The 26768-nt window shown below is 46.3% G+C and overlaps 1 protein-coding gene and 1 long non-coding RNA gene across 11 annotated transcripts in view; one reads left to right on the plus strand and one right to left on the minus strand.

Annotated features, from left to right (window-relative positions):
- gcgra (glucagon receptor a) overlaps positions 1–26768 on the plus strand; it is a 114343-nt gene that overhangs the window by 36437 nt on the left and 51138 nt on the right. The gene's annotated exons all lie outside the window — the stretch shown is intronic.
- On the minus strand, positions 5721–24855 carry LOC140714897 (uncharacterized). Its single transcript, XR_012096026.1, has 3 exons — positions 24748–24855; positions 23504–23787; positions 5721–5930 (listed from the first exon to the last, which is right to left on the minus strand). It is a non-coding gene; the product is annotated as an uncharacterized lncRNA (long non-coding RNA).

The following is a 26768-nucleotide window of genomic DNA, read 5'->3' on the forward strand; positions in this document are numbered from 1 at the left end:
ACTCTCATACTCTGAGGATGAGCTCCTGATCTACCTGCTGGTGTCGTAGAGTCTTGGAGGAATTCGGCACAGAAGTAGGCCCTTCGGCCCATCTCATCCACACTGGCCAAGGTGCCCACCCAAGTTGGACCCGTTTATCTGTAGTTGGGCCGTATCCCTCTGAACCTTTCCTGCTCGTTGCCCATGCCCTCCCTGTGTTGTCCCGCACCACCCTCACTCTGTCAGTACAACACTATATTCTGCATCACAAGATCCTGCAGACAGCATGGTAGTCAATCGTGTCACGTTGGCGGATCCCCAGCTCTTCTTCCACACAGTGCCCTGATGTGTTCTTTGCGTCCATTTGTGAGATTTGAAAGGATACCTTCCCCAAAGGGCTGGACCAGCTGGAACCCTGATGAAGGGTCTCAGCCCAAAACGTTGTCTGTTTATTCCCCTCCTTAAATGCTGCCTGACCTGCTGAGTTCCTCCAGCATTTCAAGTTCAAGTTTAATTGTCATTCAACCGTACGAGAAGACCCATGGATACAGCCAGATGAGACAGTGTTACTCCGGGGCCAAGGGACGAGGCAGTCAGACGCAGCACAAGGCAGTAACGTACAGTCACACAGAAATATAGTAGAAATCCCAGAGTCCGTGAATGTTGCAGCAATCTGCAGTTGAACACGATACAACCTGTCTTCTGCCGAGTGAACACTGGGGGCAGCACTCACCAGCACGGATGGCGTGCCTCCCTCCCTCCGGTGAAGTGCCCGACTCCAGCTCCTCCCCCTGGGCAGCTGCAAACAGTCGACTCCCCGGTTTGAGGCCCGGTTCTCACTACGACCGAGGCCACACAGATCCCACCACCCCCCCGTCATCTGCCACCTGCCGTTCGCCTATAAACCGATGAATTGGACTTGCAGCATTCCACACCACCAACATCCATCAGGGTCTTGCGATCACAAAAAAAAAGCAACTGGAACAATCACTCACTGTTAGACTGAACAACTCTTCTGACCCCTCTCAGTCCGCACCATGTCCAGCGCCCCTTCATTTTCTCCGCCAATGGGCAGCTCACTGCTGGGGTGGACCTGCAGTACTTTTAAGTTCTTAATGCTCAGCAGAGCCTTACAATAATCAAAAATATGTTTAAAAAAGACAACACACCAGTGGTTGACCCCACAGTAGCTATTGCACCTGAGCAAGCTGCCATTTCACTGGAAGAAAGATCTTGTGTGTGTTGCTCAAGATTTCCAGCATCTCCAGAGGTGACTTGATGGAGGTGTACAAGATGATGAGAGACAAAAAATTGAATGGATAGGCAGAGACGTTTCCCCAGGGCAGTATTGGCTAATATGAGGGGGCATAATTTTAAGGTAATTGGAGGAAGGTATAGGGTGGACGTCACAGGTTGGTATTTTGCACAGAGAGCCGTAGGTGCTTACACTCAGCGGCCACTTTGTTGGCTACCTCCTGTACCTAGTAATGTCACCACTGAGTGTATGTCTATGGTCTTCTGCCGCAGTAGTCCATCCACTTTGAGGTTTGATTCAGAGATGCTCTTCCGCACACCACTGTTGTAATGTGAGGCTATTTGCCCAATTACCCAATTTCCCTCAGGATCAATAAAGTATGTCTGTCTGTCTATTTGTGTTACTGTCACCTTCCTGTCAGCTTGAGCTAGTCTGGCCATTCTCCTCTGACCTCTCTCACTCACAAGGTGTTTTCGCCCACAGAATCACTGCTCGCTGGATGTCTTTTTGTCTTTTGCACCATTCTCTGTAAACTCTAGAGACTGTTGTGTGTGAAAATCCCAGGAGATCAGCAGTTTCTGAGATACTCAGACCACCCTGTCTGGCACCAACGATTATTCCACAGTTAAGGTCACTTAGATCATATTTGCTCCCCATTCTGATGTTTGGTCTGAACAACAACTGAACCTCTTGATCACGTCTGCATGCTTTTATCCGTTGAGTTGCTGCCACATGATTGATGGATTCGATATTTGCATTGTGGAACAGGTGTAGGGGCATACCTACTAAAGTGGTCACTGAGTGCAGAAAGCACTGCTGGGGGTGATGGAAGAGGCAAATACCTTGGAGGCATTTAAGAGTCTCTTGTGCAGGTACATGGGTGACAGAAAACTGGACGGATATGTAGGAGAGAAGCGTTAGATTCATCTTAGTGTTGGTTAGAAGGTTGGCACAACATTGTGGGCTGAATGGCCTGTATTGTACTGTCCATTATAATGTTTTCTGCAGAATCTCTTGTGACTATATTCTGTATTTTGTTTTCTTTTTACTATCTCAGTATCCTTACGTTTGAAATCATCTGTCTGGATAGCTGGAATAGTCTGTCTGGAAATTATCTGTCAAGTCATTGGGTATGTTTATAGTGGAGCTTGATAGTCAGGGCATCAAAGGTTACGGGGAGAGGGGAGGAGAATGGAGTTGAGAGGGATAGTAAATCAGCAATGATGGAATGGCGGAGCAGACCCAATGGGCTGAATGGCCTGATTCTGCTCCTATATCCTGTGGTCTAAAACTTTTTGCTGTATAATCTCGGAACGTGGCAACAAAACATATTTTTTCTGAGCCGTTCAGCTCCCGTTCTGGCTGAAATTGTACCTTGCTGGTCCAACCCTTTGGAGGAGATGTCCTTCCAAATCCCCTCGACTAACATAGACATCTCAGTGCAGTGTACGGGAAGAACAGGGGTACCAGCCCATGTTTACCCCTTCAGCTCCATCCACCTAATTACCTTGCTGTTTGTGAGACCTTGTCAGGGAAAAGTTTTCCATAGCGTGAGAGTCTAGGACCAGAGGGAACAACCTCAGAATAGAGGGATGTCCCTTTAGAATGGAGATAAGGAGGAATTTCTTTAGCCTCTGGAATGCATTGCCTCAGACAGCTGTGGAGGCCGAGTCATTGGGTATGTTTATAGTGGAGCTTGATAGTCAGGGCATCAAAGGTTACGGGGAGGGGGGAGGAGAATGGAGTTGAGAGGGATAGTAAATCAGCCAGGATGGAATGGCGGAGCAGACCCAATGGGCTGAATGGCCTGATTCTGCTCCTATATCTTGTGGCATCCTGACGGTGCTTCGAAACTTACCGACGTTTGTGAAGGAGGCTCTATCACAACCAGATCTCTAGCTCTACATCCTGAGCACTGCTGCAGTCCTCAAGCCGTGGTAGAGTGCGAGAGGGAGGGAGGGTAGGGGAAGGGAGGGGTGTGAACAGATCTGTTAGCAAGGAGTGTGTCCCTGAGGGTGCATGCCGGGCGAGCGAACCTCCAGCTGACGCGGTGTGTGTGCGAGTGCTCTGCTACGATCTGACCTTACGAAGCTGAAGGCAGCAGAAAGGGGATGCATCAGCAGCTATTTGGAGTGAGATTAGTGTGGCAGGAATTCAGGCAGATTAGGGCTGCTTACACCCACTTTGCAAAGAATTGGTGGATTATAAACTGTACAACTGGGTTGTGGCTGTAAGGTAAATTTGCTCCATTTGAAGTGTTGCTTCGGTGATTCAAATACAAGTTCCTTCCCATTCCCAGCAGGTTAGGCAGCATCCATGGTGGGAAATAAACAGCTGAATTATTTAAATGAACAGGAATGCTTAATCATCAACATATTTATAATATTACTAAAACTTTAAATACACAATACTCCTTTCCCTCAGTTGTGGTTTCAGAGCCCATCACTATTTTGCTCTCTCTTTGTACTGCTTATTTTTTCTATCTTTCCTGTTGTAACTTTCAGTATAGTTTATGTATTGCACTGGACTTCTGCCACGGAACAACACATTTCACAATGTCGGTCAGTGATGGTGAACTTGACTCTGTGCACTGATCTGTGGCTAACGACACCCTTTTTGGAACAGGCAGGCAAATGGAGTGAGATACAGACTGGGAAACACATTGGCAGAAAGAAAATTAGCCCTTTCATTAGCCCTGTGTGGTTGATGAGTTAAATGGAAACACGGTGGGCTGTGGTTAGTACGTTTTGGCCCAATTAAGTGGCTGTCCCAGCTCGCTGAAGTTTCATGGAAATAGTTAAAAAGGTGATGAAAAGACAAACTATCATTTAACTGAGTAACAGGTTATGTATTTATATGAAATACAGAACAAAGTTGAACTCCACCATAGCCCTGTGTATTTGTTCCTAATAGATAACAATGAGGAATTCGTTTAGTGTATGCTGCTGTGTAGGGTAACGTTTTTGGCTAGTGTCAACCCTTTTCATGGCATCTGTCTGAATTCTTTAAAGTCATAATAAAAAAACAAAATGATCAAACATCACTGCGTTTCGAATCGGTGTCCTCCGGGCCAAATGGATAACGTAACACAAGCGTCTGCAACTGACCTACTTAAGAACTGTTCGCTGGGTGTAGTGTCTAGGTACAGGCAATTGATGCTAGTTAGAAGCTGTTCAGCAGCCGTCCAGAATAAATGAAGGCTGTCTCTCAGTGAGTTTTTGTTCTTTAAGCGCTGCCGCCGATTGACGGATGGTCCAATTAACCGGAATCTCTGTCCTTTGATCAGCTGAAGGCTGCTCCTGATCTTTGGTATCGGAGCAGGTCACGAGGGACTACCTGCCCTGTTTCTGTCAGTTGCCCTCTCCCTCTCTTCCCCTGCGCGTGACAAACAGCAAATCATTGTTCTGGTAAATGTCCAGGAGCAATAAGTTATTTTGTGCAGAATGTCTCTGGAAGGTTCTCAGCTGGGGTCAGTTGACTGAACTAAGGCCAAACCAATGGAACAATTTTCTCTACTGTCTGAACTATGACCAAACTGAAAGTAAATTTATTATCAAAGTACGTAGATGAGACATGACACTGTGTACAGTTGATTCTGGTTAATTGGGACACATTGCGACCCGTACATTCTGGCCCAATTGAGCGGCTGCTCCATTCAGCTGAAGTTTCATAGAAATAGTTAAAAAATTATAAAAAGGCACACTGCAGTTTAAATGAATAATAAATTATGTATTTAAATGAAATACAGAACAAACTGGAACACTACCAATACCACTACCGTACTATAAAACTTTAGTTGTCGACAGTAGAACTCTTCCTGTGTTTAAGTTGCTGCGTTCTTTTGATTGACTGTAATGAACAAAATCAGTGCAAACCTAGTGCAGATAATCAATGTCTTTCTTACAATGCTTTTGATGATTGCGTCCTCCAAGTGTTAATTTTCATTGTAGCATTCAAAATAATCGTGGATGCCTTCAAACTCTTTGTAGCTCCTAACTTGTTGGAGTAGTGAAATCGTTTCATTTTCACTTCGTTTCTGGTATCTCCAAGCCTGAATGCTTGAAACCGCAGTGAGCAAAACAGTTCTGAATTGTCTTACTGCTTATTTGTCGCCAGTGACAAAAATCACTGCTTTCTGAAGACAAGCACACACACAACTGATGCCATTTAAAAACTGTTTGCTCTAGGCACAGTGTAGTGTCTAACGGCCACACGAGTGCACGTTGCTGATGTTCATAAGAAACTGTCCTTTCCCAATTAAGTGGCATGGTGTCCCAGATAATCGAAGGGAATCCTGGCTACTTTCTCAATTAGTTTTTATTCTTTAACAGTAACCCCAAATGTGTGGTTGCCCTTATTAACCGATGACCCAATTAACCAGAATCCACTGTACTACCTTGAGATTCATTTTCTTGTAGGTATTTACGGAAAAATAAAGAAATCCAATAGAAGTTATTAAATACCATACATAACCAAAGACTGACAAACAACCAATGTGCAAAAGACGATAAACTATGCAAATAAAATAAATAATACTGAGAACACGAGTTGTAGAGTTCTTGAAAGCGAGTTCATACTTGCCCACACATCTCCTTTAAACTCCCACCCTGCCCGAAACCGAAAACTCAGGACTTGCACCGCCACGTCCAGGAAAAGTTACTTGGTCTTTGCAGACAACCACGAGAAACAGAAAAACCTCGAAAGAATGAACGACAGAAAAGAAACGTTAGAACCTGAAAGCCCCCTCTCCCCCTCCCCCTCGTAAGCAGCAGCAAGCATCAATCTCCCCCACCCATTTCAGCAAGAAGAGTCAGCACCCACCACTCACCAAGCAACAGCAAAGCCCCGAAAGAGAGACCACGATCAGCCAACAGTTTGACATGCCATAGGATCTCTCTCTAACACGGGGCAGAGAGATGTCTCCCATTTCAGATTTCACAAGAAAATGAACCTCAGGATTGTATATGGTCACGTACATGCAATTCGGTAATTTGAACTTTGAACTGTAGTTAGAGCGTCGTGGTCACACAGCGGCTAGTGTAACATGATTACAGCAGCAGTACTCTGGGTTCAGTTCCTCCGCTGCCTGTAAGGAATTTGCTCCTTCTCCCTGTGACCCTCCTGGGATTTTGGTTCCCTCCCACGTTCCGAAGGCCTGGGGGGCTAATTGGTTACACGGGTGTAATTTGGCAGCAGGGGCTCGTTGGGCCAGGTCTGTTATAGTGCTCTATCTCAAAAATAAATAAATATACAAACAGATAGAGAGGTAGGTTAATACACCACTGTGCAAAACTCTTAAGCACACATACAGTGCCTAGTAAATGTGTTCAATCCAATCACCCCCCCAGAAGTTTTCATGTTTTATTGTTTTACAACTTTGAATCACGGTGGGTTTAATTTTGGCTTTTTTGACACTGATCAACAGAAAAATACTCTTTTCGTGTCAAAATGAAAACGGATCTCTACTAAGTGATCTAAATTAATTACAAATATAAAATACTAAATAATTGATTAAGTATTCACCCCCCCCCCTTTAATATGACACATCAAATCATCACTGGTGCAACCAGTTGGTTTTAGAAGTCACGTAATTAGTTAAATGGAGATCTGTTTTCGGAGACCTGTTACAGTCGAGGTGTTTGAAGTGATTGTAGTAAAAATACACCTGTATCTGGAAGGTCCAACTGCTGGTGAGTCAGTATCCGGGCAAAAACTACACCATGAAGACAAAAAAACACCCCATGCAACTTCGCAATAAGGTTATAGAAAAGCACAAGTCAGGAGATGGATGCAAGAAAATTTCCAAGTCACTGAGTATCCCTCGGAGTACAGTTAAGTCAATCATTAAGAAATGAAAAGAATATGGCAGAGCTGTAAATCTGCCTAGAGCAGGCCGTCCTCAAAAACAGTGACTACGCCAAAAAGGGACTTTGTGAGGGAGGCCACGAAGACACCCTGTTATCTCTGGAGGAGTTACAAGCTTCAGTGGCCGAGATAGGAGAGACTGCTCATACAACAACTGTTCCCCGGGAGCTTCACCAGTCGCAGCTTCATGGGAGAGTGGCAAAGAGAAAGCCACTGTGGGAAAAAAACTCACATGAAATCTCAGCTAGAGTTTGCCAGAAGGCATGTGGGAGACTCTGAAGTCAGCTGGAAGAAGGTTCTATGGTCTGATTAAATCAAAATTGAGTATTTTGGCCATCAGACTAAACACTATGTTTGGTGTAAGCCAAACACCACACATCATCAAAAACACACCATCCCTACTGTGAAGCACGGTGGTGGCTGCATCATGCTGTGGCGATGCTTCACTGCAGCAGGCCCTGGAAGGATTGTGAAGGTACAGTAGATGGTAAAATGAATGCAGCAAAATACAGGAAAATCCTGGTGGAAAACCTGATGCAGCCTGCAAGAGAACAGCGACTTGGGAGAAGATTTGTTTTCCAGCAAGACGATGACCCCAAGCGTAATACCAAATCTACACAGGAATGGCTTAGAAACAACAAAGTCATTGTCCTGGAGTGGCCAAGTCAAAGTCCAGACTTCAATGCCACTGAGAATTTGTGGCTGGACTTGTAAAGGGCTGTTCAGTAACGGTCCCCATGCAACCTGACAGAGCTTGAGCAGTTTTGTAAAACGAGTGGGGAAAAATTACAGTGTCCAGATGTGCAAAGCTGATAGAGACCTATCCACACAGACTGGAGGCTGTAATTGCTGCCAAAGGTGCATCTACTAAATACTGACTTGAGGGGAGGGGGGGTGAATACTTATGCAATCAATTATTTTGTGTTTTACATTTAGATCACTTTGTAGAGATCTGTTTTCACTTTGACACAGGAGGCTTTTTCTGTTGATCAGTGTCAAAGAAAAAGCCAAATTAAATCCACTATGATTCAATGTTGTAAAACAATAAAACATGGACATTTCTGGAAGGGGGTGAATACATTTTATAGGCACTGTATATAGCTAGGGTGCCTAAGACTTTGCACAGTACTGTATATTATGTCTTTTTAGTTACCAAATAACACAATACTACTGGGATAATACAAAGCTATGGACTGTTTCCCACCCTCCTTCCTAATCTAACCAATATACAGTACTGTGCAACAGTCTTAGGCACTCTATCTATATACAGTATATGTGCCCAAGTAATTTTCTTTGTACTGTAGACAGGCGGATAAATAAATTCATAACTATTTCTTATGTTCACGGCATGTGGCTTTCAACCCCCTGCGTAGTTCAGATGCTCATCTAGAACCCATTTAAATGTTGTCAGTGGCTATAAGACCATAAGATATAGGAGCAAAAGTAGGCCATTCAGCCCATCGAGTCTCCTCTGCCATTCAATCATGGGCTGATCCAATTCTTCCAGTCATCCCCACTCCCCTGCCTTCTCCCCATACCCTTTGATGCCCTAGCTAATCAAGAACCTATCTATCTCTGCCTTAAATGCACCCAATGACTTGGCCTCCACAGTCGCTCATGGCAACAAATTCCACAGATTTACCACCCTCTGACTAAAGTAATTTCTCCGCATCTCTGTTCTAAATAGATGTCCTTCAATCCTGAAGTTGTGCCTTCTTGTCCTAGACTTCTCTACATGGGAAATAACTTTGCCATATCTAATCTGTTCAGGCCTTTTAACATTCGGATTGTTTCTATGAGATCCCCCCTCATTCTCCTGAACTCCAGGGAATACAGCCCAAGAGCTGCCAGACATTCCTCATAAGGTAACCCTTCCATTCCTGGAATCATTCTTGTGAATCTTCTCTCAACCCTTGCCAATGTTAGTATATCTTCTCTAAAATTCGGAGCCCAAAACTGCACACAATACTCCAAGTGTGGTCTCACAAGTGTCTTATACAGCCTCAACATCACATCCCTGCTCTTATATTCTATACCTCTAGAAATGAATGCCAACATTTCATTCGCCTTCTTCACCACCAACTCAACCTGGAGGTTAACCTTTAGGGTGTCCTGCACAAGGACTCCCAAGCCCCTTTGCATCTCTGCATTTTGAATTCTCTCCCCATCTAAATAATAATCTGCCCATTTATCTCTTCCACCAGAGTGCATGACCATACACTTTCCAACATTGTATTTCATTTGCCACTTCTTTGCCCATTCCTCTAAAATACCTAAGTCTCTCTGCAGGCTCTCTGTTTCCTCAACACTACCCACTCCTCCACCTATCTTTGTATCATCGGCAAATTTAGCCACAAATCCATTAATCCCATTAATCATTGACATACATTGTAAAAAGCAGCGGTCCCAACACCAACCCCTATGGAACTCCACTGGTAACCGGCAGCCAGCCAGAATAGAATTTCTTTATTCCCACTCTCTGTTTGCTACCGACCAGCCAATACTCCACCCATGCTAGTAACACCCATGTAATTCCAGGGGTTCTTACCTTGCTAAACAGCCTCATGTGCAGCACCTTGTCAACGGCCTTCTGAAAGTCCAAGTACACCACATCTACTGCATCTCCTTTGTCTACCCTGCTTGTAATTTCCTCAAAGAATTGCAGTAGGTTTGTCAGACAGGATTTTCCTTTCAGGAAACCATGCTGGCTTTGGTCTATCTTGTCATGTGCCTCCAGCTACTCCATAATCTCATCCCCAACAATCGATTCCAACAACTTCCCAACCACTGATGTCAGACTAGCAGGTCTATAGTTTCCTTTCTGCTGCCTCCCACCTTTCTTAAATAGCGAGGTAACATTTGCAATTTTCCACGCATCCGGTACAATGCCAGAATCTATCGATTCTTGAAAGATCATCGTTAATGCCTCCGGAATCTCTCCAGCTACTGCCTTCAGAACCCGAGGGTGCATTCCATCAGGTCCAGGAGATTTATCCACTCTCAGACCATTAAGCTTACGGAGCACCTTCTCAGTCGTAATTTTCACTGCACAAACTTCACTTCCCTGACACTCTTGAATGTCCGGTACACTGCAGATGTCTTCCACTGTGAAGACTGATGCAAAATACGCATTGCATCATTTTGTATTGGTCCTACATCTACCCTCAACTCTCTTTTACCCTTCATATGCTTAAAAAGCTTTTAGTATCTTCTTTGATATTAGAAATATCTTCTTTGATGGCCCTGATCCACTGCTCTCTCATGCAGTGTATTCCAGGGGAAGATCTTTGTCCTGTCCACTGCTCTCTCAGGCAGTGTATTCCAGGGGAAGATCTTTGTCCTGTCCACTGCTCTCTCATGCAGTGTTTTCCAGGGGAAGATCTTTGTCCTGTCCACTGCTCTCTCAGGCAGTGTATTTCAGGGGAAGATCTTTGTCCTGTCCACTGCTCTCTCAGGCAGTGTATTCCAGGGGAAGATCTTTGTCCTGTCCTCTGCTCTCTCAGGCAGTGTATTCCAGGGGAAGATCTTTGTCCTGTCCACTGCTCTCTCAGGCAGTGTATTCCAGGGGAAGATCTTTGTCCTGTCCACTGCTCTCTCAGGCAGTGTATTCCAGGGGAAGATCTTTGTCCTGTCCACTGCTCTCTCAGGCAGTGTATTCCAGGGGAAGATCTTTGTCCTGTCCTCTGCTCTCTCAGGCAGTGTATTCCAGGGGAAGATCTTTGTCCTGTCCACTGCTCTCTCAGGCAGTGTATTCCAGGGGAAGATCTTTGTCCTGTCCACTGCTCTCTCAGGCAGTGCATTCCAGGTTTGGCTGCAGTTTGGGTGAAGATATTTCCCCCTTAGATCTCACTAAATCTCTTATCCTTTATCCAGTTTCATTCAGGGGGTAGGTTTCCTGCATCTGCACTACCTGTATCCTCATTATTTTATGCACCTCAGTCGTGTCCCCTCTGAACGTCCTGCACTGTAGGGAAGGCAGACCCAGTCTCTCCAGACTGTCCTCATCACTGGAACAGTCCAACCTGGGCAACGTCCCGGAGAATCTGCTCCGCACCACCCCAGTGCCATCACATTCATCAGATCGTAAGACACAGGAGCAGAATTAGGCCATTTGGCCCATCGAGTCTGCTCTACCATTTGATCAGTTATCCCTCCCTACCCCGTTCTCCTGCCTTTTCCTGTGATGCCCTGACCAATCAGGAATCGATTAACCTCTGTTTTACATATAGCCAATGACTCGGTCTCCTCAGCTGTGCGTGGCACCCTTCCAGTCCTCGTCCAAGAGAGATCTGCAGGGTCGTCTGCTTGCAAAGAGAGGAACACAAGCCAAACGCAGACAGTGTGATCTGAACGAAACCAACCCGGTGCTTAAGCAGGCGCAGCGGTTGTTTGCTCAGCCCAGAATGTCTCCCAGGAAATACAGCGAGCGATGAGGACATGGTAGGAACAGCCTTAAGCCAGAATGCCACTGTTTATTGAGCCTGACACTGTTGTGAAATACAAAATTATCTCAGTCTTTGCTGTTCCTATAAACACCGGTCCTGCTTTCCAACAACTAAATCATAGAGTCATGCAACACAAAACAGGCCGTTCGGCCCACTGAATCCATGCCAGCCACCAACCCCTAAAGGTTAATTTGCAAGTTGAGTCGGTGGTAAGGAAGGCAAATGTAGTGTTGGCATTCATTCCAGCAGGACTGGCATACAAAAGCAAGGATGTAATGCTGAGGCTTTAAAAGCCACTGTCGGACCATGCTTGGAGTACTGTAAGTAGTTTTGGGCCCCTTTTCTAAGAAAGGATGTGCTGACGTTGGAGAGGGTACAGAGGAGGGTCAGGAGAATGATTCTTGGAATGGAAGGGTTAATGTCTGAGGAGTGTTTAATGGCTCTGGGCCTGTTCTCACTGCAGTTAAGAATGAGGGGAGGATCTCGTTGAAACCTATCAAATATTGAAAGGCCGAGATAGAGAGTAATGCTTCCAACAGTGAGAGAGAGACTGGAGCGCTCAGCCTCAGAATACAAGGACATCGAGGAGGAGTTCCTTTAGCCAGAGGGTGGTGAATCTGTGGAATTCATTGCCACAGACGGCTGTGGAGGCCAAGTCTTTGTGTATATTTAAAGTGGAGGTTGATAGGTTCTTGATCAGTCAGGATGTTATGGGGCGAAGGCAGGAGAATCAGGAACGATAAATGAGCCAAGATAAAATGATTGCGCAGACACGATGGGCTGAATGGCCTAATTCTGCTCCTATGTCTTATTGTCTTGTAAACCACACATTCGCATTATTCCAACATTAAGCCCCTTCCATTGCCCTCCTATTTATGTATTTATTGAGATACATCGCGGAATAGGCCCTTCTGGCCTTCGAGCCACATCACCCAGCAACTAATCCTAGCATAATCACGGGACAATTTACAGCGACCAGTTAACTTAACAGCCAGTATGACTTTGGACTGTGGGAGGAAACCGGAGCACCCGGAGGAAACCCACGCGGTCACGGGGAGAAGGTACAAGCTCCTTACAGCCGGCAGCGGAAATTGAACCAGATCGCCGGTACCGTAAAGTGTTGCGCTAACCACTACGCTCCCGTTTCACTCCTCTGCCTACAGAGCTGATGGCAGCTTATGGCGGTCAGCTAACCTTCCAACACGCTTCCGCTGAGGGTGTCAGAGCACCTGGATGAAACCCACACGGTCACAGGGAGAACCTACCAACTCCGAGGCCCCAGCGTTGTGAGGCAGTGGCTGTCCCAGCTGCTCTACTGTGCTGCTGCTCTTGAGGGGTGTGGGACAGGGGCAGGTCAACAATAGGTTGGTTTGGACTAGATGGGCCGAAGACCCTGTTTCTGTGCTGTAGGACTCTATGACTATCAATTCATTGCCCAATAGATTTAGATCAATAAATAGCAAAGTTTCATGATAAACTGTTATGGGGAAAGTGCGGTGCAGGTAGACAACAAGGTGCAAGGTCATAACAAGGTAGATTGTGAGGTCAAGATTCAATTTACGGTACTAGAGAACTGTTCAATGTTTTTTTGAATTAGTTTTATAACTCAGGGGTTGAGTCATGTCAACTCTCTCTACGTGCTGCTCAAAGTTCTGTCAGTGGAAACCAGAGACTTTCCTCTCTGACAGATTCTGATCGAATACTTCAGAATCACGTTTATCATCACTGATGTATGTCGTGAAATTTGTTGTTTTGCAGCAGCAATGCATAAAATATACTTTAAACGATCAGAAATATGAACTATGAAAATTCTAATTAAATAAGCAGTGAAAAGGTAGAGCAAAAATATTGAGCAAACACGAGGGAATCTGTAGATGCTGGAAATTCAAACAACAACACACACAAAACGCTGGTGGAACGCAGCAGGCCAGGCAGCATCTACAGGGAAAAGCACTGTTGATGTTTCGGGCTGAGACCCTTTGTCAGGACTAACCGAAAGGAAAGATAGTAAGAGATTTGAAAGTAGTGGGGGGAGGGGGAAATGCAAAATGATAGGAGAAGACCGGAGGGGGTAGGATGAAGCTAAGAGCTGGAAAGGTGATTGGCGAAAGTGATACCGAGCTGGAGAAGGGAAAGGATCATGGGACGGGAGGCCTCAGGAGAAAGAAAGGAGGGGGGGGAGCACCAGAGGGAGATGGAGAACAGGCAAACAACTAAATATGTCAGGGATGGGGTAAGAAGGGGAGGAGGGGCATTAATGGAAGTTAGAGAAGTCAATGTTCATGCCATCAGGTTGGAGGCTACCCAGCCGGTATATAAGGTGTTGTTCCCCCAACCTGAGTGTGGCTTCATCTTGACAGTAGAGGAGGCCATGGATAGACATATCAGAATGGGAATGGGACGTGGAATTAAAATGTGTGGCCACTGGGAGATCCTGCTTTCTCTGGCGGACCGAGCGTAGGTGTTCAGCGAAACGGTCTCCCAGTCTGCGTCAGGTCTCACCAATATATAAAAGGCCACACCGGGAGCACCGGACGCCAGCACCACACCAGCCGACTCACAGGTGAAGTGTCGCCTCACCTGGAAGGACTGTCTGGGGCCCTGAATGGTGGTGAGGGAGGAAGTGTAAGGACAGGTGTAGCACTTGTTCCATTTACAAGGATAAGTGCCAGGAGGGAGATCGGTGGGAAGGGATGGGGGGGACGAGTGGACAAGGGAGTCGCGTAGGGAGTGATCCCTGCGAAAAGCAGAAAGGGGGGGAGGGAAAAATGTGTTTGGTAGTGGGATCCCGTTGGAGGTGGCGGAAGTTACAAAAATATTGAAATAGGGTTCAATGTCCGTTTAGAAATCTGGTGGCAGAAGGGAGCAGACAGAATCTATTGGAAGATCTACAGCATATATGTCAAACTCAAGGCTCGCGGGCCAAATCCGGCCCGCGGTGGAATTATCTTTGGCCCGCGAGATAATATCTAATTACTATTAAAGCTGGCCCCAGTAATCGAAGCGCCTATGGCGTATGATATGGCTAATGCTGAGTTTATTCAGGTACCAGGTTTTCAGGGTTTTTAGTGTTTATTCGGCAGTCTTCTTCATAAGAAACGGAATTTGTAAAGTGAAACACTTTGTAGTTATAGCAGAGACTGAGACACATGAGAGCAGGCTGAAAAAACGGAGGCAACGAAAGCTGCGTTCGCACGCGTCCGACTGATCCGGCCCGCATGAAGCTGCATTTTGCTCAATCCGGCCCGTGACCTAAAATGAGTTTGACACCCCTGCATGGCAGGGGAGGGCAGGGCAGGGAAGTGGTAATGAATCCGCAGCATTTGCCACCTCAGCTCCGTGCCTCTGCTCAGTGCTCCAGAGAGGGAGAGACATCGGCAGAGCTGATTGGAAAGATTCAGTTGGCTCCTTAAGTCTGATCTTCGCTGAACCGCACCCCTATGGGTTGAAGCAGAGCTTCTGGAACTCTGAGTACACTGCAAGCGTCACCGGTTAAAACTGGCATTGGGTTGAAAACAAAATTGAGGCTGCACTTTACGGAAAGGCCTGCCTGGTAATCATAAATAGGCAGATTCCACTCAAATAATGCACCGAGAGTTTTCATAATAAATACCAATTAATGAAGGAAACAGGAAACAGCGAAAGCCATAAAATGGAGTTCAGCCATAGAGTAATGGAATTAAATGATAAAGAGGAATTTTTATTTATTCATTTACATATTGAGGTGCCGTGCAGAATAGGCTGTGCCAGCACTTTGAGCTGTACCACCCAGTAAACCCCAACTTAACCCTGGCCTAATCAGAGGATAATAACCGATTAACCTCCCAACTGGTAATGTGGGAGGAAACCGGGGCACTTGGAGCAGTCAAGGGGACAACATACAAACTCCTTACAGACAGCGGCGGGAATTGAACCTGGGTCTCTGGTACCGTAAAACCATTGTGCTAACCACTACCTGAACACGGCCATCCAAAGATTTGTCACCTGTACATTTGAACTTCGAGCCATATAATGAAACGTGCTGTTTTTGCGTCAACAACCAACATGGTCCGAAGATTGAGCTGGGGGTAACGTGGCATGCCCACAACTTACTGACTCTAGTACGTCTTCGGACTGTGGGAGGAAACTGGAGCACCGGGAGGAAACCCACACGGTCACGGGGAGAACGTACAAACTCCTCACGGTGACGGGAATTGAACCTTGAACGCTGATCACTGGTGCTGTAAAGAAATGGGGAATAGTTGCTGGCTTTGTTAAGGACAGTCACACCAAGACAGGTTCAATATTCAACCATGACTCGGACTTGGATTCTGTCAGCGGCAGAAGCTTGTCGACACGTGTGGGCTGCCCCCAGCGCAATTCCGGACTGCGCTGGCTGATGACGCAACCAATGCACGTTTTAATGTTTCGATGTACGTGTGACAAATAAAGCTAATCTTTAAATAAAGAGGCTGGAAACACTTGGCAGCTTAGGATGTGCCTACGGAGAGGGAAGTGTCTCACGGATCCAGGGAACATGCGGCAAGGGGAAGCGGATACAACAGCAACACTTCGGACATATTTAGACAGGCTCAGGAGCTGGAAAGGAATCGAGACATGCACACCACGTACGGGTGGATGCGCAGTTTAAATCGACACCGTAGCCAGCACAGAGAGTGCTGTTCCTGTGTGGTACGGGTCTGTGTTCCATGTTTAATCCTATTTCTGCATCATAGAACACAGAACAGGCCCTTTGGCCCACAATGCTGTGCTAACCTTTTAACCTACCCCAAGACTCAATTGAGTTGACTTTATAACTTACACCCTTCACAGACACGAGGAGTAAAAATCTTTGCGTTACGTCTCCGTCTGAATGTGCAATGTGAAAATTATAGTAATTTGTAATAAATAGTCTGTACAGTGAGATATCCAACGGAACCCTACCCTCCCACATGGCCCTCCATCTTTCTTTCATCCGTGTGCCTGACTCAGAGGCTCTTAAATCTCCCTGATTATCCGTCTCTACTTTCGATGGTGAGCGAGGGTCCGCGGGCACCATCGGGGGATCTCGAATGAGCGACGCTACAGATTGTAACATCGAAACAGCGAGCTGTTGGCCTCCCCCCTAGCTGTGGTAGGAGTGATACCTCTCTCCCTCGCGAGTGAGAGCGAGGGCCTGTCCGAGATGTCGGAGTGTTGGGATGGGCGCCGTCATGGTCGCTGGGGGCTTGTTGGTGCTTTTGCTGGAGCCTGTGTGCGGGAGAGGGGGGGGGGGGCTTTGGGGTTCTAACATTTTTCTGCCATTCATTCCTTCGGGGGTTTTTCTCCCCGTTTCGTGGATGTCTGTGAAGAGTAAGAATTTCACATTGTAGACGTTCTCTGATACTAAATTGAACCACTGAACGATTAAACCACCACCCCTGACGTCACACTCCAAGCACCCAGCACCCTGTGTAAAATACCTGCCTTCTGGCACCCTGACCCTAATGGTACGTCTCCGGAATGTGTCACGGGCAGAACGTGCAGACGGCTGCGGGTATTGAACCACTGTTACGCCAGCCACTGTGGTACCGTGCTGCCCCGCGTGACTTCCGATTTAATAGCCAGCCTTTTTAGTGTGGCGCGTTCGTCTTAGGCCAAAGCCACTCTGGTGTGCGAGGGTGGGGGGCCGGCAGCTGTAGGGGTGAAGAGGAACCGAGGGTCCACACTGTTGGATGCTGATTCTTCAGCAGTTCAAAGGTCCTTCGGAAGTCAAGAATATGACAATACAACTCATTGAAAAGCAATTTTATGAAGTGGTACAGAAACCAAGGACGGACAACGAAAGCAGAGCCCAGAGAACAAAGAAAAGACAAAGGAAATGGGAGTCGTGATTGTCTCATACTCAGCGTAGAGATAATAACCGACATTTGTGATCACAATTAACCTATAAAACAGTCAGATTCCAAGTAGAGTGACTCCTCTGTAGAAAACTCAGAATTTTCTAGAAAAATGTGGAAGCCACTGTTCTGTATTTGCTGGAAAATTCACCCAACAATTACAGTACATATATACTTGTAAACACAGTAGATGATTATATAAAAATACAAGCACTGGGAAGTTAAAACTACAAGGAAATACAAGAAGAGAAAACAGTTTGACGACCTCCGTCCTGATTGGCAGCGAGAGGTGGAGAATCTCTTTCCAGTGCTGAGAGCGGCCGTGGTCCTCGATGCTCTTCCGTGCCGGCAGCTCGGCTGTTCAAAGCCGTGCACAGAATGGGCCCCGTTGTTTGCTCATACTATTTGGTGGAGTGCATGGGGCTTGTCGGTAAACACATCAGCTAATCAGTGTCACCAAAGTTCAGGGCTGTGATTTGAGACAACAAAGGACCCGGGTCCTTTTGTATAACAGAGGCTGGCAGCTGGATGAGCACCAAGACAAACAGTGAGGCCCTTCCATACAAAACAACCTTTGGCTTGTTTATTTGCAGACTTTCATTTTTCCCCCATTTAATTGTTTGAGTTTTCATCTGTAATGTGGGCCAGGCTGACGCTGCAGAAACAGGAGAGTGAGAATCCTCTCACACCAGCATAGTGACGTCACGGGCAAAATGGAAAGGCCTGCATTTCTTTAGCTTCAGCATTACCCGCCTGGCCTCACCTATCCCCTTCCAGCTATCCTCCTCCTTTTTATTCTGGTGCCTTCCCCCGTCCATTCCAGTCTCTGCCTGAAACGTTGACTGCTTGTTCATTTCCAGAGCTGCTGGCTGACCGGCCGAGTTCCTGCAGCATTTTGCGTGTGTTAGTTAGGGGCAGGGTAGGCCACTCAGCCCCTCCATCTTGTTTTCGACATTCAATAAGAACGTAGACTGTGATCTCAGCTCCATTTTTATACTGGCTTTCCCCCCTCGTCTTTTCAGCCCAGATGAGGGTCTCAACCCTAAACACTGACTGTCCGTTCCCCTCCATAGATGCTGTCTGACTGCTGAGTTCCTCCAGATTCCAGCATCTCCTGTCTTGTAGCTGTTGTGTACTTAATATTTCAACAATATTTGAGTAGTCTTGTACACATATTGCTTGATTAAGTATCCTTGTTTTTAAATAATTCATTATAGGTTGTATGTAAATTGCATACGTAATGATGCTACCACGTGATACATGCATGCCTCGCAAGAAGTAAAGATGAAGTTACACCCGTGGACTCCATGTCTTCCTTTGATTAGTTTAATATTTAGAAGTTACAAAACATCACAGTAGCATTGCAGCTAGCGTAACACTATTACAGCACCAGTGTGACACTATTACAGCACCAGTGTAACACTACTACAACACCAGTGTGACACTATTACACACTAGTGTAACACTATTACAACACCAGTGTAACGCTATTACAACACCAGTGTAACGCTATTACAGCACCAGCAATCCGGGTTCAATTCCTGCCACTGTTTGTAAGTTCACCCCGTGACCGCATGGGATTCCTCCGGGTGCTCCCATTCCCTCACACATTCCGAAGACGTGCGGGTTAGGGTTAGTAAGCTGTGGGCATGCTGTGTTGGTGCCGGAATCATGGTGACACCTGTGGGCTGCCCCCAGCACAATCCTCGGACTGTGTTCGTCATTGACGCAGATGACGCAGTTCACCGTATGTCTGGATGTTTCAATGCACAGGAATATATGATGAATAATCCTCACCTTTCTTTCTTTATGTTCTGGATGATTTATAAAAGTCCAGAGCAGCAAATAATGAAATAAGTTAAAGCTAATAGAATGTTACCTCCTCCCAACCCATCCCCTTTCCCCCCTCACCTGGTCTCACCTACTGTATTACCTGCCAGTTCGTACTCCTCCCCCTTCTCCCCGCCTTCCTAGTCTGGCTTCTGCCCCCTGTCCTTTCCAGCCCTGATCAGGGGCCTCAGCCCACCATGTCAGCTGTCTACTGCCCTCTGCAGATACTGATTTGATGAGCTGCTCCAGCATTTTGTGTGTGTGTGTGTGTGTGTGTGTGTGTGTGTGTGTGTGTGTGTGTGTGTGTGTGTGTGTGTGTGTGTGTGTGTGTGTGTGTGTGTGTGCGTGTGCGTGTGCGTGTGCGTGTGCGTGTGCGTGCGTGCGTGCGTGCGTGCGTGTGTGTGTGTGCGCGTGGTTCATGATTTGCAGCATCTGCAGAATCTCTTGTGGTTAAAATGTTATCATTTATTGTGAGGAAGTTGAATACAGAGAGCCGGAACATAGAGCGTTACAGCACGGCACAGGCCCTTCAGCCCATGCTGTTGTGCTGACTAAGATGAACCTTATTCTTTCCTCCTACATAGCCTTAAATGCCCCTTATATACCTGCCTCTACCACCACCCGGGAAGTGCATTCAACACACTCACCACTCTCTATGCAACGAACTTACCTCCGACACCCCTGTTAATCTTTTCTCCAATCACCTTAATGCCTCTTCAGAATTGTCATTTCCGCCTTGGAAAAAGGTCTTTGGTGAAAGACTCTATCTACGCCTCTTATCTTATCCACCTCTATCAAGTCACCTCTCATCCTCCTTCGCTCCAAGGTGAAGCCCTAACTCACTCAACTTATCTTCAGGTTGTCTTTCAGTTCCATCTGGAGTGTCGTGTACAGTGTTGGTCTCACATTAAATGCTAATGTGTTGCCAACAGTTCAGAGACTGGTAACTGTAAAGATGGGCAGGGGGGAGGGTTCCCTGACGAGGAGGAGTTGGCCAGACCAGGCTTGTATCTGCTGGAGTTCTGAGGAGTGAGAGGGTCTTCAAAGTAAACTTATTATCAAAGTACGTATATGTCACCATAGACAACCCTGATACATTTTCCTGCGGGCATACTCAAATCTATTCAATAACAAAATCAATGAAAGACCACACCAACCTGGACGTTCAACCTGTGTGCAAAAAAACTGTGCAAATACGGAAAGAAAGAAAAGCTTATTACAGGAAAGTTACTGGCATGGTTAGAGCACTGGCTGACTGGTAGGAAAAGGTTCCTTTCCTGGCTGGCTGGCTGCCGGTGACTAGTGATATCCGCAGGAGTTGATGTTGGGACCGTTTCTTTTCAAGCCCTACATCAATGATTCCGATGATGGAATAGATGGCTTTATTGCCAAGTTTGCAGATGATACGAAGATTGGTGGAGGGGCAGGTGGTGTTGAGGAAACAGATAGGGTGCAGAAGGAATTAGACAGATTAGGAGAACAGGCAAGAAAATGGCAATTGAAATACAATGTTGGAAAATGCACGTTCATGCACTTGGGTAGTAGAAATAAATGTGTGGACTATTTTTAAATGGGGAGAAAATCCAAAAATCTGAGATGCAAAGGGACTTGCGTAGAACACCCTGAAGGTTAACTTGCAGGTTGAGTCAGTGGTGAGGAAGGCAAATGCCATGTTAACATTCATTTCAAGAGGTCTAGAATCCAAGAGCAGGGATGTGATGCTGAGGCTTTATAAGGCACTGGTGAGGCCTCACCTTGAGTAATGTGAGCAGTTCTGGGTTCCTCATCTCAGAAGAGATGTGCTGGCATTGGAGAAGATACAGAGGAGGTTCACAAGGATGATTCCAGGAATGAAAGGGTTACCATATAATGAACGTTTGATGGCTCTGGGTCTGTACTCACTGGAATTTAGAAGGATGAGGGAGGATCTCTTTGAAATTTTTTGGAAGTTGAAAGGCCTAGACAGAGTAGATGTGGAAAGGATGTTTCTCATGGTGGGGGAGTCTAGGACAAGTGGGCACAGCCTCAGGATGGGGGGGGGGAGCGCCCATTTAAAAAAGAGATGTGGAGAAATTTCTTGAGCCAGAGGGTGGTGAATTTGTGGAATTTATTACTACAGGTAGCTATGCAGGGGTCAGGTCGTTGGGTGTATTTAAGGCAGAGCTTGATAGGTTCTTGATTGGACATGGTATCAAAGGTTATGGGGAGAAGGCTAAGGAGGGAAAAAAGAACTGATCAGCCATGATTGAATGGTGGAGCAGACTCAATGGGCCCAATAGCCTAATTCTACCCCTATGTCTTATGGTATTGTGGAAAGAAATAATAATAAAAAATAAGCAATTGAGAACATGAGATGAAGAGTCTATTGGTTGTGGGAACATTTCAATGATGGGGTGAGTGAAGTTAGCCCCTCTGGTTCAAGAGCCTCATGGCTGAGGGTAATAACTGATCCCGAACCTGGTCCTGTGTGTCCCGAGTCTCCTGTACTTTCTTCCTGAAGGCAACGGTGGGAAGAGTGCCTGACCTGGGCTGCAGCCGTCCCTGACGATGGGCTTGAATGAAACGTAAGATTCTGAAAGGTGTAGCCAGGGCAGATGTGGAGAAAATGTGGAACCAGGGTTGTCTGCACTGGTAATGCTTTAAGGGAGAGCTGGAAAAGAGCTCAGGAATAGAAAAGTTTACAGAAAGTCTTGGATACGGTCTAGTCCATCACAGGCGAAGCTCTCCCCACTACATTTACATGGAGCACTGCCACAAGAAAGCAGCATCCATCATCAAACACCCCACCAGGCCGTGCTCTCTTCTTGCTGTGACCATTGGGCAGGAGGTACAGGAGCCTTGGGTCCTACACCACCAGTTACTGCCCTTCAATCATCAAGGTCCTGAACCAGTGTGAGTAATTTCACTCACCACAACTCTGAACCGATTCCACAACCCACAGACTCATTTTCAAGGACCTTTTACAAATCATGCTCTCAGTATTATTATATTTTGTTATTTTGTCTTCTCTTGCACATCGGTTATTTGTCAGTCTTTAGGCGTGGTTTTTCATTGATTCTAAAGTTCAAAGTACATTTATTATCAAAGTATGTATGCAGTGTACAACTCTGAGATTCACCTTCTCCAGACAGCCAGGAAACAAAGAAAACCATTGAAACCATTCAAAGAAAAATATCAAATAAAGAAATTATTTTTTTTCTGTAAATGCCTGCAGGAAAATGAATCTCAAAGTAGTCTATGGTAACGTAGTGCATATAAACTTAAGTGACAAAATTTCTTGGAACTTTGAACTTTGGGAGTGGTGGACGGCCAGAGGGGCAAAGGTGGGTATTCATTTGGCATCCGTCATAACTCCTTAAATAGTGTAAGAGCTGAGCAAAGAAAGTGAAATGCTATTTAATCACAGCAACTTAACATAGTAACCGGTAAATGAATCCTCTTTACCATAATAAATACTGACTAGGATGTTTTCAAGTTAAGTTAAATAATGTGAAGGTAATCTCCCTCTGTACGAGGGGGCCGGTACAATGAAGAACATGCTTGCAGCAGCATCCCAAGCACAAAGTTCAAAGTAAATTTATTATCGGAGGGCATGTAGTATCACCATAAACAACCCTGAGGTTCATTTTCTTGCGGGCATACTCAGTAACTCCATAAGAGAATAAAGTACAGAAGTAGAGACTACACACTTGTTGTGCTGAGGCCTCAGACTGGCCAGTAGGCGAGGCAGCAAACTCGTTGGTGAATGGACAGGCACTGACAGAAGGCTGAGTTTGGACTGTGAGTGTCCCGGGGGGAGAGAGGGTATCCCCTAGTGCCTTGCGTGCAACGTTCCCTCTTTACAGCCACTGCTCTGAGCGGGACATTTCACATGGTTTGAAAACCGTGCGGCGTTTTCACTGTTTTTTTTTTGTAATAGGCGCACTACGAATATTTAGTATGAAAATTTTAAAATTGTATACTTTTTTATTACATTTATTAATTGGAGGGTGTAATGAAATACAGTACAACAGAAAAAAACTTTTACGTTTCGTGAACTTTTTCTAGCTGCATGGCATCAGAAGCTATGTGCATGGGAGCATTTCAGCTCAGTGTTTGTGTGTATCGTTCCGGGTGGGAGCACCTCTGTCTGAGGCTGAACAGTAGGATTGATCCAGCCCGTGTCTACTGCACAGAGAGTTAGTTAGTGCGGTAGCTAATGACCTTTTTATTAGGAGATTACACCCTGATTGTTATGGATGTGATTGTTATCAATCTCCCCCTGCATTTACCTGTCAGTGTGACTCAGAAGTGGGATGTTGTTTTCAGTTCGAGTCCACTCGTTCTCAGCAACTCTTCACCTGCTCTCCGACCAGGTACGTCACCCTGCCAGATCCGGTGAGGCTGCTCTGTTGCGGAGATGTTCAATGGATGCCTTTTCTAATCCTTTCATTCAGCCCGGCACAGCGACTGGTTACGTCGGTTGGTGTGTGTCTATCATGAGAAGCCGCGGATGCTGGAATCTGCCCAAGGAACTCAATGGGTCCTTCTGCCTCCCGATTCCATCTCCACCCACCTGTCAGATTCAAGGTTAAGATTAGCTTTATTTGCATGTAATTTGTTATTTGGAACATATGCTAAAGTCCATCATTTGTGTCAATGACAACACAGTCCGAGACGAGCCGGGTGCAGCCGCAAGTGACACCGTACCTCTGGTGCCAACATCGCATGTCCACAATTTATTAACCTGAAGGGTTAACTAACTCTTTGGAATGTGGGAGTGCCTGGAGAAATCCTCCACGGGCACGAGGAGAACGTACAAACCCCTTACAGAGTGCGGTGGGGATTGATGGCTGGTTCTGTAAAGCAAGTCACGTCACTATGCTCCTGTTCTACCTCCATCTATCACCTCCCAGCCTCTGTCACTATACCCTCACTCCTCCCTCCATACTCCTGCCCATCACCCTTCCTCAGCTGGATCCACCAATCACCCGCCAGCTCTCGTTCTGCCCTTCACCCCACCTCTTTACACTGGCTATCTTCCTTCTGTCAGTCCAGATGAAGATGTCGACCCTCAGCCACCGGCTTCCTCCAGCATGTTCCCTCGATGTCGCTCTGCAACTTCAGCTATCTTCACATCTTCTCCATCCCCTACCTGCACCTTCTACTCGGTCTTGAAACTCTTCAATTCCCTCCCTCCTGTTGCAATATGTGAAGATCTTTACCATCGTTGAGCCAAAGGTGTTGATTAATCAGATCATGAGGTCATAAGAAATACGAGCAGAATTAGGCCATTCAGCCCATCAAGTCTGCTCCACCATTCCATCATGGCTGACTTGTTTTCCCCTTTAACCCCACCCTCCTGCCTTCTCTGTGTAACCTTTAATATTCTTACCTCTCTTTCCTGCCCCATTCTTTCCCAGCCTGTTGTCCTATGCAATGCACTGTGGCTCCCTAACATAAAATTGGGAGGCAAAGTCTGTGTTAAGATTGGTAACTGGTTCTCTAGTAAACAGCTAATAAAAAATTCCCTTACTTTCATGAAACAGAGGAGCACAAATGGGCCGCAGGGAAGATCATGCAGTATCTCAAACCTGTTCTGTTGTTTACTGCTCCCTGCACTCATCAATGTGTGGCTCTCGTGCCATCTACAAGGGATAAATCCACCCTAGTGGGCCACATCTCGAATAACGATGAGCCGGAGTACAGGAAGGAGATAGGGAGCCTAGTAACATGTTGTCATGACAACAACTTTTCCCTCAATAGCAACAAAACAAAATAGCTGCGCATTGATTTGAGAAAAGGGCGAGGGGGCGGTGCAGATGCTCCGGTCTACATCAAAGTGTCGAGGTTCTGGGCTTCAAATTCTGAGGTGTGAACATCAACAAGAGCCTGTCCTGGTCCAACCACGGTGATGTCACTGCCGAGAAGGTTCACCAACTGCTCTACCCCCACAGGAGGGTACAGAAGTTCAGCCCATCCCCATCAACTCTTACCAATTTTTATCAGAGCACCAGAGAAAATGTTCTGTCCGGATGCATCACGGTTTGGTGTAGCAAATGATCAGCACATGACCGTTGGGAGCTGCGGAGAGTTGTGGATCAAAGACTGCCTCGGTAAAGCAGCCGTCACAGTCGAAGACCCCACTCTCTCTGGATGTTCTCTCCTCTCTCCCATCAGGCAGAAGGTGCAAAAGCCTGAAAGCACGTCCCACCAGGCTCAAGAGCAGCTTCTACCCGCTGTTATCAGACTCTTGAATGCACCTCTTGTAGAATAAGATGGACCCTTGACCTCATAATCTATCTCACTCTGATCTGCACTACACTTTCAGTGGCTTTCACGCTCCCTAGTGCTGCCTCTACTATAGATGGGGGTTTGAGTTGTGGGGTGGGGGGGGGGAGGTTGCAAGATTAATGAAGATAGGTGTTTGATGGTTACCATGGTTACAGTGTGATTGAGGAACTGTCTCTATGCCAATGTTATTCTGTTCACTGAGTTCAGATTATAAACCGAACCCTGAATTCATACCTACCAGCAGTGTTCCCTTGAACCTCTCACTTATCAAGAACTTCTCTATAGAGTCATAGAGTACCACAGCACAGAAATAGGCCATTTGGCCCATCTAGTCTGTGCTGGCCTGGTCTTCTGGCTCGTGCCATCTACCTGCACCCGGACCATAGCTCTTCATAACCTTCTCATCCTTGTACTTACCCAAACTTCTCTTAAATGTTGCCATCGAATCCACATCCGCCACTTCCGCTGGAAGCTAATTCGCGTCACCCTCTGAGGGAAGGAATTTCCCCCTAAATATCTCACCTTTCACCCTAAACTTATGACCTCTCGTTCTACTTTCACCCAAGCTGAGGGAACAGCCTGCATACATTCTTCTACGCTCCAGGGATTCAAGTCCTAACCTGTTCAAACTTTATATAACTCAGGTCCTCAAGGCCAGCCAAGATCCTTGTAAAATTTTCTCAGCACTCTTTCAATCCTATTGACATCTTTCCTGTAGGTAGGTGACCAGAACTACGCACCATGCTCCAAATTCAGCCTCACCAGTGTCTTGTACAACTTCAACATAACACCCCGCCCCCTGCACTCAGTGCCCTGACTTGTGAAGGCCAAGGTGCCAAAAACTCTCCTTACGACCCTATCCCGTTGCGATGCTACCTCTGCCTTAAAAATATTCTGCATCCACCAGCTCTTAGGGAAGAAAATTCCAAAACTCACAGCTCCCTGAAAGAAAACCCTTTGCTACATTTCTATAGTTGACCCTTGGATTTAGATTCTCCCACAAGAGGAAACCTTTTCTCCATATCCATTCCATCTAGAGCCCTCACAATGTTTTGACACGTTCAGATTTTTTTTTATACAGACCCAAATGCCAGCGTTAATTTACAGAAACCTCCTGTTCTTCCATTGTTTGACCCACCTCCCACTCCAGCCCTACGTCACCAGCCCGCAGTCCGCCATTGTATCCGGCCAACAACATACTTCCCGGAACGGTCTGTGGATGGCAGCACTGTAGTTTAGTGGTTGGCATGATCGCTTTACGGT

Source organism: Hemitrygon akajei, chromosome 22, assembly GCF_048418815.1.
Source record: "Hemitrygon akajei chromosome 22, sHemAka1.3, whole genome shotgun sequence".
Taxonomy (NCBI): domain Eukaryota; kingdom Metazoa; phylum Chordata; class Chondrichthyes; order Myliobatiformes; family Dasyatidae; genus Hemitrygon; species Hemitrygon akajei.